This window comes from Palaemon carinicauda, chromosome 18, assembly GCF_036898095.1.
Source record: "Palaemon carinicauda isolate YSFRI2023 chromosome 18, ASM3689809v2, whole genome shotgun sequence".
Taxonomy (NCBI): domain Eukaryota; kingdom Metazoa; phylum Arthropoda; class Malacostraca; order Decapoda; family Palaemonidae; genus Palaemon; species Palaemon carinicauda.
The window spans coordinates 86,158,610-86,166,042 of NC_090742.1; the positions used below are offsets into that span (position 1 = coordinate 86,158,610).

The following is a 7,433-nucleotide window of genomic DNA, read 5'->3' on the forward strand; positions in this document are numbered from 1 at the left end:
TCTTCCACCACGACATTATGCAAAACCTCAATTTCAGACGATATGGCTGTACTTTCGTGTCAATAAATATTCTTGCTAGGAAATTGCAGACGTTATCCCGAATACTACTTTTGCAATTCTACAATTCTTGTCTTAACTCGAGATAATGAACCTTGAAATCACCTCAAAATTAACTATACGAATAGGATATCCTCTTGAAAATCCATTTTGATGAGATGGCATTGCTCATAAGGCTCAAAAATGTATGAATTATGTTGGGAATAAATGGTGATTTTTCATGCTGGTACAATGATTTACAGAATTTAGGATCATAATCTTTATTTTAACATAACCCGAAATTATTATAGAGTTACTGAAGCGATTAATTTTACTCCAAAGACTATTAATTTTTCATATGCTAAGCACCTTTCACTCACTAAACTTTGTTTCAGGCAGATTTACGAATACCATTAATCTAAAAATACGTCTACAGAGGCAATTTTCTCAGATATAATTTCGTGGAAAGAAAAAAAATGTCAAGCCGGCCTACTTATCGCTGGCAATGGACCCGAGTGCATTTCAACCCATACAAACATTTGGAGGGAAAATTTTCTGTAAAATCTTCTAATGTGTTAATAATATTATTGCATAATGTATTTCTTTATGTATAAACATTATTTATACACACACACACACACACACACATATATATATATATATATATATATATATATATATATATATATATATATATATATATATACAGACATATATATACATATATATATATATACCTATATATGTATGTATATATATTTATAAATGTATATATATATATATATGTATATATATATATATATATATATATATATATATGTATATATATATATATATATATATATATATATATATACATATATATAAATATATATATATGGATAAATATCAACACAACATCGTGTTCAAATAGAAATGAATTTCTACCTCATACTTGGGATCGAACGCTAGCCCCTTCTAATGAAAGGCCAGGTCGAAACCAACCATGCCACGAGAGCCCATAAAAGGAAATCTGAACCTGACACTAATCTAGCTGTCCGAGGATTTACCTGGTGAGACATCAGTCTCTTTACCAGCGAGTTTTACCAGATTTCCCCGGGCCACCACGTGACACAATTGGTAGTAATTAATTCAAATTACCCCTAATGAGTCAATATGGATAAATATCAACACAACATCGTGTTCAAATAGAAATAAATTTCTACCTCATACTTGGGATCGAACGCTAGCCCCTTCTAATGAAAGGCCAGGTCGAAACCAACCATGCCACGAGAGCCCATAAAAGGAAATCTGAACCTGACACTAATCTAGCTGTCCGAGGATTTACCTGGTGAGACATCAGTCTCTTTACCAGCGAGTTTTACCAGATTTCCCCGGGCCACCACGTGACACAATTGGTAGTAATTAATTCAAATTACCCCTAATGAGTCAATATGGATAAATATCAACACAACATCGTGTTCAAATAGAAATAAATTTCTACCTCATACTTGGGATCGAACGCTAGCCCCTTCTAATGAAAGGCCAGGTCGAAACCAACCATGCCACGAGAGCCCATAAAAGGAAATCTGAACCTGACACTAATCTAGCTGTCCGAGGATTTACCTGGTGAGACATCAGTCTCTTTACCAGCGAGTTTTACCAGATTTCCCCGGGCCACCACGTGACACAATTGGTAGTAATTAATTCAAATTACCCCTAATGAGTCAATATGGATAAATATCAACACAACATCGTGTTCAAATAGAAATAAATTTCTACCTCATACTTGGGATCGAACGCTAGCCCCTTCTAATGAAAGGCCAGGTCGAAACCAACCATGCCACGAGAGCCCATAAAAGGAAATCTGAACCTGACACTAATCTAGCTGTCCGAGGATTTACCTGGTGAGACATCAGTCTCTTTACCAGCGAGTTTTACCAGATTTCCCCGGGCCACCACGTGACACAATTGGTAGTAATTAATTCAAATTACCCCTAATGAGTCAATATGGATAAATATCAACACAACATCGTGTTCAAATAGAAATAAATTTCTACCTCATACTTGGGATCGAACGCTAGCCCCTTCTAATGAAAGGCCAGGTCGAAACCAACCATGCCACGAGAGCCCATAAAAGGAAATCTGAACCTGACACTAATCTAGCTGTCCGAGGATTTACCTGGTGAGACATCAGTCTCTTTACCAGCGAGTTTTACCAGATTTCCCCGGGCCACCACGTGACACAATTGGTAGTAATTAATTCAAATTACCCCTAATGAGTCAATATGGATAAATATCAACACAACATCGTGTTCAAATAGAAATAAATTTCTACCTCATACTTGGGATCGAACGCTAGCCCCTTCTAATGAAAGGCCAGGTCGAAACCAACCATGCCACGAGAGCCCATAAAAGGAAATCTGAACCTGACACTAATCTAGCTGTCCGAGGATTTACCTGGTGAGACATCAGTCTCTTTACCAGCGAGTTTTACCAGATTTCCCCAGGCCACCACGTGACACAATTGGTAGTAATTAATTCAAATTACCCCTAATGAGTCAATATGGATAAATATCAACACAACATCGTGTTCAAATAGAAATAAATTTCTACCTCATACTTGGGATCGAACACTAGCCCCTTCTAATGAAAGGCCAGGTCGAAACCAACCATGCCACGAGAGCCCATAAAAGGAAATCTGAACCTGACACTAATCTAGCTGTCCGAGGATTTACCTGGTGAGACATCAGTCTCTTTACCAGCGAGTTTTACCAGATTTCCCCGGGCCACCACGTGACACAATTGGTAGTAATTAATTCAAATTACCCCTAATGAGTCAATATGGATAAATATCAACACAACATCGTGTTCAAATAGAAATAAATTTCTACCTCATACTTGGGATCGAACGCTAGCCCCTTCTAATGAAAGGCCAGGTCGAAACCAACCATGCCACGAGAGCCCATAAAAGGAAATCTGAACCTGACACTAATCTAGCTGTCCGAGGATTTACCTGGTGAGACATCAGTCTCTTTACCAGCGAGTTTTACCAGATTTCCCCGGGCCACCACGTGACACAATTGGTAGTAATTAATTCAAATTACCCCTAATGAGTCAATATGGATAAATATCAACACAACATCGTGTTCAAATAGAAATAAATTTCTACCTCATACTTGGGATCGAACGCTAGCCCCTTCTAATGAAAGGCCAGGTCGAAACCAACCATGTCACGAGAGCCCATAAAAGGAAATCTGAACCTGACACTAATCTAGCTGTCCGAGGATTTACCTGGTGAGACATCAGTCTCTTTACCAGCGAGTTTTACCAGATTTCCCCGGGCCACCACGTGACACAATTGGTAGTAATTAATTCAAATTACCCCTAATGAGTCAATATGGATAAATATCAACACAACATCGTGTTCAAATAGAAATAAATTTCTACCTCATACTTGGGATCGAACGCTAGCCCCTTCTAATGAAAGGCCAGGTCGAAACCAACCATGCCACGAGAGCCCATAAAAGGAAATCTGAACCTGACACTAATCTAGCTGTCCGAGGATTTACCTGGTGAGACATCAGTCTCTTTACCAGCGAGTTTTACCAGATTTCCCCGGGCCACCACGTGACACAATTGGTAGTAATTAATTCAAATTACCCCTAATGAGTCAATATGGATAAATATCAACACAACATCGTGTTCAAATAGAAATAAATTTCTACCTCATACTTGGGATCGAACGCTAGCCCCTTCTAATGAAAGGCCAGGTCGAAACCAACCATGCCACGAGAGCCCATAAAAGGAAATCTGAACCTGACACTAATCTAGCTGTCCGAGGATTTACCTGGTGAGACATCAGTCTCTTTACCAGCGAGTTTTACCAGATTTCCCCGGGCCACCACGTGACACAATTGGTAGTAATTAATTCAAATTACCCCTAATGAGTCAATATGGATAAATATCAACACAACATCGTGTTCAAATAGAAATAAATTTCTACCTCATACTTGGGATCGAACGCTAGCCCCTTCTAATGAAAGGCCAGGTCGAAACCAACCATGCCACGAGAGCCCATAAAAGGAAATCTGAACCTGACACTAATCTAGCTGTCCGAGGATTTACCTGGTGAGACATCAGTCTCTTTACCAGCGAGTTTTACCAGATTTCCCCGGGCCACCACGTGACACAATTGGTAGTAATTAATTCAAATTACCCCTAATGAGTCAATATGGATAAATATCAACACAACATCGTGTTCAAATAGAAATAAATTTCTACCTCATACTTGGGATCGAACGCTAGCCCCTTCTAATGAAAGGCCAGGTCGAAACCAACCATGCCACGAGAGCCCATAAAAGGAAATCTGAACCTGACACTAATCTAGCTGTCCGAGGATTTACCTGGTGAGACATCAGTCTCTTTACCAGCGAGTTTTACCAGATTTCCCCGGGCCACCACGTGACACAATTGGTAGTAATTAATTCAAATTACCCCTAATGAGTCAATATGGATAAATATCAACACAACATCGTGTTCAAATAGAAATAAATTTCTACCTCATACTTGGGATCGAACGCTAGCCCCTTCTAATGAAAGGCCAGGTCGAAACCAACCATGCCACGAGAGCCCATAAAAGGAAATCTGAACCTGACACTAATCTAGCTGTCCGAGGATTTACCTGGTGAGACATCAGTCTCTTTACCAGCGAGTTTTACCAGATTTCCCCGGGCCACCACGTGACACAATTGGTAGTAATTAATTCAAATTACCCCTAATGAGTCAATATGGATAAATATCAACACAACATCGTGTTCAAATAGAAATAAATTTCTACCTCATACTTGGGATCGAACGCTAGCCCCTTCTAATGAAAGGCCAGGTCGAAACCAACCATGCCACGAGAGCCCATAAAAGGAAATCTGAACCTGACACTAATCTAGCTGTCCGAGGATTTACCTGGTGAGACATCAGTCTCTTTACCAGCGAGTTTTACCAGATTTCCCCGGGCCACCACGTGACACAATTGGTAGTAATTAATTCAAATTACCCCTAATGAGTCAATATGGATAAATATCAACACAACATCGTGTTCAAATAGAAATAAATTTCTACCTCATACTTGGGATCGAACGCTAGCCCCTTCTAATGAAAGGCCAGGTCGAAACCAACCATGCCACGAGAGCCCATAAAAGGAAATCTGAACCTGACACTAATCTAGCTGTCCGAGGATTTACCTGGTGAGACTTCAGTCTCTTTACCAGCGAGTTTTACCAGATTTCCCCGGGCCACCACGTGACACAATTGGTAGTAATTAATTCAAATTACCCCTAATGAGTCAATATGGATAAATATCAACACAACATCGTGTTCAAATAGAAATAAATTTCTACCTCATACTTGGGATCGAACGCTAGCCCCTTCTAATGAAAGGCCAGGTCGAAACCAACCATGCCACGAGAGCCCATAAAAGGAAATCTGAACCTGAAACTAATCTAGCTGTCCGAGGATTTACCTGGTGAGACATCAGTCTCTTTACCAGCGAGTTTTACCAGATTTCCCCGGGCCACCACGTGACACAATTGGTAGTAATTAATTCAAATTACCCCTAATGAGTCAATATGGATAAATATCAACACAACATCGTGTTCAAATAGAAATAAATTTCTACCTCATACTTGGGATCGAACGCTAGCCCCTTCTAATGAAAGGCCAGGTCGAAACCAACCATGCCACGAGAGCCCATAAAAGGAAATCTGAACCTGACACTAATCTAGCTGTCCGAGGATTTACCTGGTGAGACATCAGTCTCTTTACCAGCGAGTTTTACCAGATTTCCCCGGGCCACCACGTGACACAATTGGTAGTAATTAATTCAAATTACCCCTAATGAATCAATATGGATAAATATCAACACAACATCGTGTTCAAATAGAAATAAATTTCTACCTCATACTTGGGATCGAACGCTAGCCCCTTCTAATGAAAGGCCAGGTCGAAACCAACCATGCCACGAGAGCCCATAAAAGGAAATCTGAACCTGACACTAATCTAGCTGTCCGAGGATTTACCTGGTGAGACATTAGGGGTAATTTGAATTAATTACTACCAATTGTGTCACGTGGTGGCCCGGGGAAATCTGTTAAAACTCGCTGGTAAAGAGACTGATGTCTCACCAGGTAAATCCTCGGACAGCTAGATTAGTGTCAGGTTCAGATTTCCTTTTATGGGCTCTCGTGGCATGGTTGGTTTCGACCTGGCCTTTCATTAGAAGGGGCTAGCGTTCGATCCCAAGTATGAGGTAGAAATTTATTTCTATTTGAACACGATGTTGTGTTGATATTTATCCATATTGACTCATTAGGGGTAATTTGAATTAATTACTACCAATTGTGTCACGTGGTGGCCCGGGGAAATCTGGTAAAACTCGCTGGTAAAGAGACTGATGTCTCACCAGGTAAATCCTCGGACAGCTAGATTAGTGTCAGGTTCAGATTTCCTTTTATGGGCTCTCGTGGCATGGTTGGTTTCGACCTGGCCTTTCATTAGAAGGGGCTAGCGTTCGATCCCAAGTATGAGGTAGAAATTTATTTCTATTTGAACACGATGTTGTGTTGATACTTATCCATATTGACTCATTAGGGGTAATTTGAATTAATTACTACCAATTGTGTCACGTGGTGGCCCGGGGAAATCTGGTAAAACTCGCTGGTAAAGAGACTGATGTCTCACCAGGTAAATCCTCGGACAGCTAGATTAGTGTCAGGTTCAGATTTCCTTTTATGGGCTCTCGTGGCATGGTTGGTTTCGACCTGGCCTTTCATTAGAAGGGGCTAGCGTTCGATCCCAAGTATGAGGTAGAAATTTATTTATATATATATATATATATATATATATATATATATATATATATATATATACAGACATATATATACATATATATATACAGACATATATATACATATATATATATATATATATATATATATATATATATATATATACCTATATATGTATGTATATATATTTATATATGTATATATATATATATATATATATATATATATATAAAATATATTACACACATACTGTATATCGATCCTTAAAAATAAAAAATAAATGCAACGAATATGTGTATAACCTATTCTGTAAGGTACACGACCCTCAACAGCAACAAATAATCTGTAGGCTACATGACCGTCAACAGATGAAAAAGTTTTGGCTTTACTTTTAAAGCTGTAGAAATGCAAGTTTTACAATTATATAAGTATCTATAAATTTAGTTAATAAAATAGGCCTTAAACAGATGCCAGGTTTGTTAGCTAATTGCAGAAATAGGGAATAAGAATGGAATATGACAAGACTGGTGATGATGAAGAGAAACTGCAGAAAAAGATAGAAGATTGACAGTAGGC

The 7,433-nt window shown here is 38.9% G+C and overlaps 1 protein-coding gene across 4 annotated transcripts in view; it reads right to left on the bottom strand.

The window, feature by feature from the left end:
* The window catches only part of LOC137657126 (uncharacterized), a 740,415-nt gene that overhangs the window by 435,370 nt on the left and 297,612 nt on the right, over window positions 1-7,433 (bottom strand). The window lies entirely within an intron of this gene.